Below are 11,800 nucleotides of genomic sequence, written 5' to 3'. Positions count from 1 at the left end.
CTCAGAATTACCAGTACTAAAATGGTTTACATATAATTTATATAACATATACATATTTATATTATGTGTGTTGCTTAGGGCATAAATAGGTAGCCTTTGTACAATATTTATGTATCAAACTAATGTGCTGGTAATGTAAATACACTAGTGACCAACCTGTTAAGTTTTTCTTAAGACAAGTCTCTCTGCCGATGCAAATAATTCCAATCAGACCAAATTAAACCAAATTTTAAAATGCCCATGTTTAATGCAATGCTCCCAGGTAAACTTAGGAAAGCATGGAGAAGAAAAGAAAGAGGGAAGGGGAGACCATGCAAAACTCGGCGACCACATGTTCATTCTCTGGGGGGCAGCTTAAGAAGCCTGTGGGAGTGGTCTTGACATTCCCTGGGGAGGGGTTACTGTTTAGTGGACTTTCTTGATCCTCCCTGGGGAGGGGGTCACCGTTTGGCTGGCTTCCTCAGAGGTGGAGTTTGGACTAAGGCAACTCCCAGGGGAGAAAGCTTGAAATGGGGTTGGGGTTAAGTCCCTGGCAAACAATCCAGACTTTTTGTATAAAGGGGTGTTAGGGAACTGAAATGATGCTTTTAACCAAACACAACCCTGATTCCTAAGAGCAACATCAGCATGTTCCAGAAAACATGGGAGTCAGCAGTCATGTGTGACAGAAAGTATTTATTTCAGTCTGAAAAAAGAGGTGGAAAATCATTAACTTCTGTGTAGATTAATCCTGGTTGTACAATTTTCATCACCTGTGGGTGTGTGGACACATCCTCACCACTGAGAAATCCATGCAAGGATAGATGGTTTATTAACCACAGAGTGGTTTATGTCTAATTGCTACCTTCTCTATGGGCCTCTATCATCTTTCTGCTGGTTTGGAGGCTACACAATACAGAGTTGTACTCAATGAAAGAGAAACCTGTATAATGGTTGAGCATTATTTGCTTGTTTGGTTTGAGTATACCATACAAAGAGTAATTGCACATTCCAGAATTAATGAGATTATTACACTATAGTTTCCAGGAGGCATTTTAAGGTATCATTATCAGGTTTCAGTTACCTGCATAATCTTATTAAATACTCATGTGACAACGTAGTCACAATCCAGAGCCTAAGAGTGACTTCATAAAACTTTGTGAAGAACAATAATTCCCAAAGTAAAATAAGCTGCTCCTTTCTTAATTCATATTTTTAAAAATGCCCTCAAAGTTTGTATTCTGTAATATAAAGAAGCACACAACATTGATTTTTAAAAGTTTATTTTGAGAAGAGGGCTTGATTGAGACCGGGTCTCATGTAGTACAAGGGTGGCTTTGAACTTGGTATGTAGATGAAGATGATCTTAAATTCTTGATTCTTCTGCCTCCATTTCCTATGTGCTGGGATTATACACCTGAACTTCCACATGGGTAAAATTTACATTTAAAAATTATAGGGACTGGCAAAATGGTTCAGCAGTTAAGAGCACTGGCTGTTTGTCTAATGGACCTACTTTGATTCCCAGCACCCACATGGAGGCTCACAACTATTAGTAACTCCAGTCCCAGGGGAGCAGACACTGGCTTCTGGTATCAGAGGGTGCCAGGCTTACATGTGGTGGAGTATACATGCAAGCAAAAACACCATACACATAAAATAAATAAATAAAATTTGAAATATACATTCTCAAAGATATATCAAGGTGGAATGATTTGTCTGAATATGCAAATGATTTAACATGATATAGAAAAAGTTCTGTTTAAATGCTAGAGAATCTCCTATAGTCAGCTGATATCAATGTTAGAAATAATGTGCCTTTCTTATGTTCTAGAAATATTCAGAGTAAGAGACATAACTAATAGATATGCAGATGCCCAACACAGTAGTTAAAAGACAAGGACTATAAAAAAATGCCAGGAAAGAGTAAGTATCACTTTGAATGAAATTCCAAGATCTACTCCAGTAAGAGACCAAAAGTGGCTTTGATTTCCACAGCAGGAGATGGGCAAGACAACATTATAACTAAAATGTGCTACTGTCTTAGTTAGGGGGAGAGTTGGTGTGATGGAACATAATGACCAAAGCAACTCGGGGAGTAAAGAGCTTATTTTGCTTAAGCTTCCAAATCACTGTTCATCACTGAAGAAATAAATGATGAGAAATCAAACAGGGCAGAAACCTAGAGGAAGGAGCTGATGAAGAGGCCACAGAGAAGTGTTGTTTACTGACTTGCTCCCCATGACTTGCTCAGACTTTTTTCTTATAGAACCCAGGACCAACAGTCCAGGGATGGCACCACCCACAATGGCCTGGGTCAGCCCACATCAATCTCTGTCTTAAAAATGCCACAGTGGTGTGGGATTATCCTCTGTATGCTGTAAGTACCACTGGTTAATAAAGAAGCTGCTTTGGGCCTATTGCAGTGCAGAATAGGGCAAGGTGGGAATTCTAAGCAGATAGATGTAGAGAGAGAGTAGGCAGAGTCAATGAGAAGCCATGTAGCTGCCACAGGAGACAGACACCAGATGCCAATGGAACCTTACTAGTAGGCCACAACCATGTGGCAATACACAGATTAATAGAAATGGGTTAATTTAAGATGTAAGAGCTAGCTAGGAATACACTAAAGTCATTGGCCAAGCAGTGTTGCAATTAATATAGTTTCAGTGTGATTGTTTTGGATCTGGGCTGCCAGGAAACAAATGAGCAGTATCTGCCAACACTACAGACTTACCTACAGCTCAGTCTTATGAAGGCATTGTCTCAGTTGGGGTTCCCTCCTTTCAGATGACTCTAGCCTGTGTGAATTTGACATAAAATTAGCCAGTACAGCTACCATAAAGGTCGATATGAAGAAAGGTTCCCACAGCTGTGAAATGGATCCAAAGGACTTCAATATTACTCTTAGTGGTTTAATTTCATAAAACATAAGGTGTTGGTGAGTCAAAATTTTATATTCCAGTACTATACATCTGCAATTATATAGTAGAAGTCCTATTTCCTCAGTTAATAGGTGGTCTGTAGGTGTTATTCACACTGTCCCATCGCTACACTTAGACTCCTTTTAGGTAACTAGTAAAAGAACTAGGATTCTTTTCAAATCAGGCTAAGTAGGAATTATTGTTGGCTTTGGAGAGACACAATTTTGGAGTAACAAAACTTTTTATGGGGAGATGGAACCCACAAATCTACTCACTTCAGATAGGGATCTGACAACAAATCAAAGTTCAGAAACCACCGCAGTGCAGTTTGGTAAACCAATGGGTTTTATTAGGGTTACTTACAGGAATATGGGTGAGGAGGGGCTACTTACAGGAGCAGAAATGACTCAAAGACAGCCACATCACCACAACCTACCCCAGAGTGGGTGACAGTTTACAAATCTGGGAACCAGGAGCACACTGTGCAGCCTGCAAGCTGCTCAATAGGTTGGAGAGTGTTCTTTCCTGGCAGCTTTGTTTGGTTTCTGCTTCTTGCAGGCCAGGTCTGGCCTCAGAGTGTGTAGCATTGACCCTCTGAGAGTCTGTAGCCAAGCTTGATTGAGCTTTCTTGGCAGATTGGCCCATCACAGAGACCTTGTTGTGGCTCAGCTTTCTTTTCTTGTTTACTCCGGCAGGGCGGGGTTTAGTTATTCTGGTCAGTTTTAGAGATTTCCTGAGCTATTCTCAGTTGTTTTCCTTCTTTAAATTCCTGCAGGATGGAATATTTTAATCTCAGAAGTCACTGTTACAGAACTCGCTCTCTTCCTCTTCCTCTCCCCCTGTGAATACACTACATGTGGAACACAAATGAACACATTGTATCTATACAACCTCAGACTTTATTTAATAAGTTTGCAAGTTACATCAGTTTTGTTGACTGCAATTTAGTACTGAATTCCCTTGCTACCTTGCTAGCCATTAGCAACCACAGGTTCTTTTAATCCAAAGTTAATTACTAACATTAACTGTTAGAGCACACATGGGTCTACACACACACACATCAAATCACACCACACCACACCATTACATAATGATTACAAAAGGGCAAAAGAGGCCCAGAGTTCGGTGAGAACTACTGGAAACAGAGGCAGAGAACTACAGCATGCAGAAGCCAATCCCAAAGCCTAGCTGGGCTTCAGAGGCTTAGGACTATGGGAAGGAAGTGCAGGACTTACTCCAGATGCTTGGGATTTCCACTAGTTTGAGTTACTATTGCCATGGGAAAACCCATGAGCAAAGCAACTTGGGGAGGAAAGGGTTTATTTGGTTTATGTACCCAAATCACTGTTCATCACTGAAGGAAGTCAGGACAGGACCTCAAACAGAAGGAACCTGGAGGAAGAAGCTAACAAAGAGGTTGTGGAGGAGTACTGCTTACTTGCTTGCTCCCCCTAGCTTACTCAGCCTATTTTCTTATAGAATCCAGGACCTCCAGACTGGGGCTAGCCAATCCACAATTGTAGTAGGAAGCAGGGGCTTGATTTTGTACCACCCAGCTAGCTTACGCCCAAAACAATCACACAGAAACTGTATTAATTAAATTACTGCCTGGCCCATTATATCTAGCCTCTTCTTGGCCAACTCTCACATCCTGATCTAACCCATTTCCATTAATGTATATTGACACTGTGGCTTACCGGCATGAGTCTAACCAGCATCCATTTCGGGCAGGAGAATCATGGCATCTGCCTGATTCTGCTCTTCTTCCCAGAATTCTGTTCTGTCTTCCCCACCTACCTGAGTTCTGCTCTATCAACTAGACCAAGGAAGTTTTTTTAATAACCAATGAAAGCAACACAAATACAAAAGGACCTCCTACACCATTTCCCCTTTTCTATTTAAACAAAAAGAAAGGCTTTAACATAGTAAAATTACATGTAACAGGTATCAAACAAGAATTACAGTTACAATAGATCTATTTTACCTTTTATCATAACAAAGGAAAACTATAATTATCTATCTATTCTTCAATTCCATCAAAGACTCCAGAAGGATATAATATTACCTAAGTAAACAGAAGTGCATTATAAGCAACTTCCAAAACTCTAGAAATGACAGAGACATCTTGCTGCCTGTACAGACACCCAAAGTTCTTTTGTACCGTTAGGGCATCCATCCTTGGCCTTCAGGCCCATAGTATCCAGCAGACATTTCCATGAACCAGGAAAATTCAAAGACAGTTCAGTCACTTTCTTCTGGATTCTACAAAATGTCTCGCAGACTCTTTCAATAAGCAGGATCCCCCCAAAAACAATCTCACCTTTAGGCAAGTTCAGCAGTCCTGTCTCTGTGGGTTCTTTGTGCCCAGTTTATGCAACAGTCCAGGCAAGAGCAGTTTCTTGCCCAAATGGTAACCAACTCCATAAGGAGCCTCTTCGATGCCCATCTTCCTCTTGAAGTAGATTGGTGCTGCCAGGAACAGACGTGTCTCATTGTCATGAAAAGCCCTAAGTTATTAAAACATTTTAAATGCCATATTTTTTGGTCTTTGAAAGATATGAAGAATGCCCATCTGAAATATATCTATGCACATCTAGAAAATCTAACTAATATGACTACAAACTTGACTATTACAGATAATTATTTATTAACCTATACTTCTTAATTATACATTACATTTTTAAATGAGCTACACAATCACAATAACTTAATCAAGATCAGAAATATATATATATATAAAACAAAATTGACCTTAAGCTTGTATCAATAAATCAAGATTTATACCAATGCAAATTATTCATATCTATATCACACAATGGATTGGCCCCTTCTTCATCATTCACTAATTGGGGAAAAGCCCCCCACAGGCTTGTCTGCAGCCCATCTTATGGAGGTGTTTTCTCAGTGGAGGCTCACTTCTCTTCGAAGACTCTAGAGTGTGTCGAGTTGACATAAATGTAGCCAGCACAGCCACATTAAACAGCAGGACCATGGTCAGCTGAAACCAAGAATTCTGTGCTTGTCAGTTGCTTGGCATACATCCAAGCGGGTCAGTGAGATTGTCACCATCTTCATTTGTTGTCCTTGTTTTTATGGTGTCAAGTGAAGGTATTGCACCTTTAGTTGATCTTACATATTTATTATGTTCTTAGGGCTTAGTTTTTTACTTCATGATTTAATGAGCCATCGCGCCTAAATGGTTCCAGCTTTTCTCTGGGAACTTTGCAGGTAGCTTTACTTGCATGCCTAAGTTATTTGTCTGTCTGTGCCTCATTTTTAGTGTTAGACAGTGTTGCTGTCTACATGGAAAAACAAGTCGTAAGATTTTTTCAACTTCTTCATTTGCACTCATAATAGAATCAACTACTTTGTAAAAGGTATCATCACGGAAAAGTCACTCTTTCACATGGAGTTATGCTGCTCAGGGTACAACCTAAGTCACCTTCTCCCCTCCCTCCTTTCTTTTTGTGTTTTTGTTATTGTTTTGTTTTTGTGGTTTGTTAAGTGAGAGTGCTGTAAAGAAGTCACCTAAGTGGCCACTCCATTAGGAGGGAATCTTTTATTGAAGAAGCAGACTGGACAAAGTCAGGACTAGGACAGTGGGAGTGTGAAAAAGTCATGAGGGTTATAAGATGGATGAGTAGCTAGGGGTGAGCCTGGGAATTGAAGCAGCCTGGGAGTTTAGGGTAGAGGACAAGCGAGAAGGGCTAGAGTGGACTTTGAGATTATAACAAGTAAGTGGGAATAGGGGCTGAAGGAGCCTGGAGGCCAGCATGGGCTTTGATATACTGATAGTCACCACAGGTATGCCTCTTAGAAAGCCATATGTCTCTTCTGTCAGAAGCATGAGTAATGACCGCTTTGAATGGACTGGAAGTCAGTTCACAAGTTTCTGGGGAATGATGACTTTTATCTATCTGCCAGAAACCCTTCTACAGTTAGCTTGAACTGAGCCTAGACTCAATTTTGGATAAACTGAGTGGGTCTGCCCTTGAGGAGAAATGTGGTAGCCTTTTATCTTAGTTAGGGTATTATTGCTGTGAAGAGACACCATGACCTTGGCAACTCCTATAATGGAAAACATTTCATTGGGGTTGCCTTACAGTTCATAGCTTATGAACTACAAGGTTATGGGCATAGTGGAAAGCATGGTGGCAGGCCAGTCTGATGCTGGAGAGGTAGCCGAGAGTTCTACATCTGGATCCACAGGCAGCAGGAAGACACAGGGAGTCAAGTGGCCTGGATTGAGTTTCTGAAAGCCTACCCCCTAGTGACATACTTTCTACGCCAACAAGGCCACATCTCCTAGAAGCGCTGCTCCCTATGAGCCTTAGGGGTCATTTTTGGTCAAACCACCACAGCTTTGGGCATGACGGTTTGTTTTGTGTTTTGAGACAGGGTATTTCTGAGTAACCCTGTTGAAGGGGTACTTACTATGTATCCCAGATCAGCTTTAAATTTGCGGCGATCTTCCATGCTCTAACCTCTTGAATTTGGGATTACAGGGGTGAGCAAACCAATCCCTTAGCACTGGTACCAAGTTTTTAAGAAGTTATCTGCATAACTTTTTAGATTTATTTATTTATCATATACATAGTGTTCTGCCAAAGGAGGCATCAGATCTCATTACACATGGTTGTAAGTCACCATGTGGTTGCTGGGAATCGAACTCAGGATGCCTGGAAGAACAATCAGTGCTCTTAACTCCTGAGCCATCTTTCCAGCTGCTCTCCACATACTTTTAACAGGGAGCTGGCTTGAAATTTCCTGGAATGAACTGCTATTGGGTAATTTTGGTCTTCCTGATAACTAGTTTGCTTTCCCTGCTGTATTAATCAGGGTTCTTTAGAGATATATAGAATGAATTTACACACACACACACACACACACACACACACACACACACACAGGAGTTTAATAGAATAACTTACAGGCTATGGTCTAGCTAGTCCAACAATGACTATCAATTTCTACCAATGAAAGGATTAAGAATCCAGTTGTTACTCAATTCATGAGGTTGGATGTGTCAACTGGTCTTTAGTATTTGCTGGAAAACCTAAGAAGTTGGCTCTAAAGCCAGTGAGGGAATGGACTTTGCCAGTGAGAGTGAGGGCAATCAGGCAAAGAGAGAGCAAGTTTCCTTTTGTGTCCTATATTTAGGCTTCCAGAACAAGGTATGGCTCAGATCTACCTCAAAAGATCTAGATATAGGCATATTTTCCCTCTTCAAAGATCTGGATTAGAAGTGGACTTTCCTTTTTGGAACACTCAACTCTGTATATACGGGGCGCCTCCATCAAATTCCTTCCATCAGAGCTCAGGGAACCCCAAAGAAGAGGAGGCGGAAAGAGTATAAGAGTCAGAGGGTGTGGAGGACATCAGGAGAACAAGACCCTTTAAATAAACTGAGCAAGGCTCATGTGAACTCACAGAGACTGAAGCAGCATCCAGTCCTCTCTCTATGGTCTATAGATTTCAGTTTTTCAGTATAGCTTTCGAATGAGTGGCTCTCTGGTTCTTGTGCCTTCTCGTGGGCTCTTTCCCTTCTGTTGTTTTGTGTATAGTGTAGACTACAATGTGATAGCTTTTGTTTTATCTTATATTTTATTTTGCTTTAAAAAGTGGATCTTCCTTCTTCAAATTATTTAAGAAAAAACATCCCTTACTCATAGGTACGTCCAACCATTTGGGTTTTAGGTAATTCCCGATGTAGTCAAGTTAACAACCAAGAATAGCCATCACCAGTCCACCCCTTGTCAATTTAACACACAGTTGAATTATATCTCCTCATGTCATGCTTAATTCCCAAATGTAAACAATAACCATGTTACAATTGCACCTAATATGACTATCATATATACAATCGCAAATGCATTTTAAATTTAGAAGATGTGGCAATGTTCCTGAGAGACATTCTCTTAGCATCTCAAACATATTTGGTATCTCTTAGTTGATGTCATATTACATGATAAATAAATCATGGAAAGAAAACACGAGTATCTGTACAAACACATTCTGAAGAATATAGGACAAAGCACTTATGTCAACTATAGTTCTTGTTTCAATCGTTGGGAACCTTGACCTTGGCTGGCATTTATAACTAACTTCCTTTACTACTCATTCTGTACTTCCTTCATGGCACCTTTCCTGGAGGGGTGACCTAATCCTTCATTTCTGACAGAGGTTGTGCCCTTTGTCATCCTGCTTGGATTAGGTTGGTGTAGTTTTCCATTGACTTTAATCGTGGTACATGGGAGCACCAAGAAACACCCTAAAGGATCTTCTGCACTCCAGACAAATTCCTTTATACCTCCAATGTAGAGAAGCAATCCAGTTTCTCCTTGGTAATCTGGATCTATCACCCCTCCGAACACTGTTACTCCTTTCTTAGCCTGTTGTTCTTAAGGGCATCAGAAGCCCAAAGTGACCTGGGAAGTCTGAACTGTTAGTTTGATGGAATGTTTTCTGTGCTCCTGGCAGGGGAACTCCCCACTCTGGAACCAAAACTTCTAGGCCATCAGAACTTAAGGTTATTGAAAGACAAAGCAAACCACTTTTCTAGTGAGTCACTAGGGTGATAGTGAGTGGAACTCTTCCATCTTCTACTTCTTGATTCCTGGACCCATAGATCGTGGCTATGAGAGAAATCATACCATACATGGTTTGCACACTGATTCAAAGCATATACTGCCTTCTGAGGAACCCTGACCCAGACCTCCAGGTTTCTGTCACCTAATAGAGACTATATATAAATGTGTCTTCAAAAAGGCATTTCATCTTTCTATCAAGCCAGCTGCTTCAGGATGGTGGAAACCAGGTAAGACCAGTGGATTCCATGATGGGAGAATAAAGTATTCTGTAAGTCTATAGGAGGTGGTTTTGGCAGAAACATTACATGCAGGAAAGGCAAATGGCCAGAATAAGTGCCTACTTCAGTTATCCTTATCATGGAGGAAGTGGTCTGATATCGTCAATCTGCCACCAGGTTGCTGGCTGATACCACCCCCCTCCACACTGTCTCTCTTCTCTTCTATTGCTCCTGTCACCAGAGACCAGTCTCCCCCTTCCCTTACCCCTTTTCCCATTCCCTTTCCAATAATAATAATAATAATCATCATCATCATCATCCCTCCATGCATGACATCTTTCTCTCACACACCACTTTTTTTTTTAATTACAACAGATGTGATACTGTTTTGATTGACTATTTTCCCTGGCAGTGGCAACACCAAAGGCTTCCACGTAGATTTTCCAACCATAACAGCCCTCACTCCACTGATCAGGGAACCAATGTTGGAATTCTGACTTCTAAGTATATTTATCCCACTTCTATATTCTGGGGCTGGGAGAACAACCGCAGGATGAGTTCGAGGACCCACTGGATCTACTATGAATAAGAGCAGCCAAAACTCCATTAGTCACCTGACCTTCCCAAACCGCTACTTTAATGGAAAGGCCACAGTATTTCTTTGGGATCTCTTGGTATCAGCACCAATTTAGAACCAGTTTCCAGTTGACCACAGAAAGTTTGATTGTTTCCTTTCCCCCAGTGTACAGTTATCCTTATAAAAGACCATATGTCCCTCTGGGGAAGGATTATAGAAAGGCTAGAGGTAAAACTTTTTAGTGTTTGGGGGAACCTGGCCATCTCTTCATTCAAGGGGTTTTAGGTCTGCAAACTAGCTCAAGTCTGGAAATTGCTTCACTGGATTACATTTCCTTTTGCCACAACCCATAATTCCTGCAGGCTTCTTACCTTTTCTGTGCCTGGAAACACTGTGCCAGTATCAAAGGTCCACGTGAGTCAGCCCACCATAAAACCCACTTTGCATGTGCTGGTCATGACAGGTCAGGTCACTTTGGACATTGCCTATGCGTCACAGTACGCTACAATCACCTTGCCTATGGACAGTCAGTGATGCCACTGGCACCTGCTTCTCGGGGGCCTGATTAAACCCACTGCATTTAACTCATCCAACTGAGCGGCAGTGTCTCGATCCTGAGGTCTGGCACATGGAAAGGGGCAACACTAAAGCTATTCAAATGTGCTGGCATCTTTCTCACAGTTTTGCATCTTACAGGATGACTGAAAGGCCTACCTTCTGGCTCTCCCATTGCAGAGGACCAGGCTTTACTCAGTTTACCCACTCCAGCATTGCAGTTTCCCTGAGCCTTAAAATCCCCTCATCACCACTCAGCCAAGGAGTACCAGGCATCTCCAACTCCTTTTCACAAATGCTTCAGCCAACCGTTAAGACTTTTGGCACCTTTGTTAACTGTGCAAGCTTCTGTATTAAACCAAGAATCCCCATGCAGGGGACCCATATCAATAAACTCAGCCTGATCCAGTTTTATGTTCCTTCTACCATTATCTCACACCCTTGAAATCCACTCCTACATATATTCCCCAGACTTCTGCTTGAATGAATTAGCAGACTCTTTATGCTGTTTGGTAGAGTAGTGCATCACCTCCTAGTCCTAGGCTATACTTTTCTTCCCCCTGTAGTTGCTTCTTTAGACTGAACTTTGGTTATGCTTCTGTCTTAACCATTGTTCCCTGACCAAGGGAACTCTTAGAAAAGAAAGCATTTAATTGGGGCCTTGCCTTCAGTTTCAGAGGTTTAGTTCATTATCGTCACAGCAGGACACATGGCCACAGGAAGGTGTGATGCAGAAGTAGCTGGGAACTACATCCTGATCTATAAGGAGAGGGAGAGAGGGAAAGAGGAAGAGAGGAAGAGAGAGGAAGAGGGAGGGAGAGGGAGAGAGGGAGAAAGAGGTAGAGAGGGAAAAAGATAAAGGGGGATGGGGAGAGAGAGAGGGAGGAAGGGAGGGAGAGAGAGAGAAAAAGAGAGAGAGAGAGAGAGAGAGAGAGAGAGAATATGAATATCTGGGGT

The sequence above is a fragment of the Myodes glareolus genome, chromosome 2, assembly GCF_982192425.1.
Source record: "Myodes glareolus chromosome 2, mMyoGla1.1, whole genome shotgun sequence".
Taxonomy (NCBI): Eukaryota; Metazoa; Chordata; class Mammalia; order Rodentia; family Cricetidae; genus Myodes; species Myodes glareolus.
The sequence above is the reverse complement of the archived record's forward strand: the minus strand, read 5'-3'. Positions refer to the sequence as shown.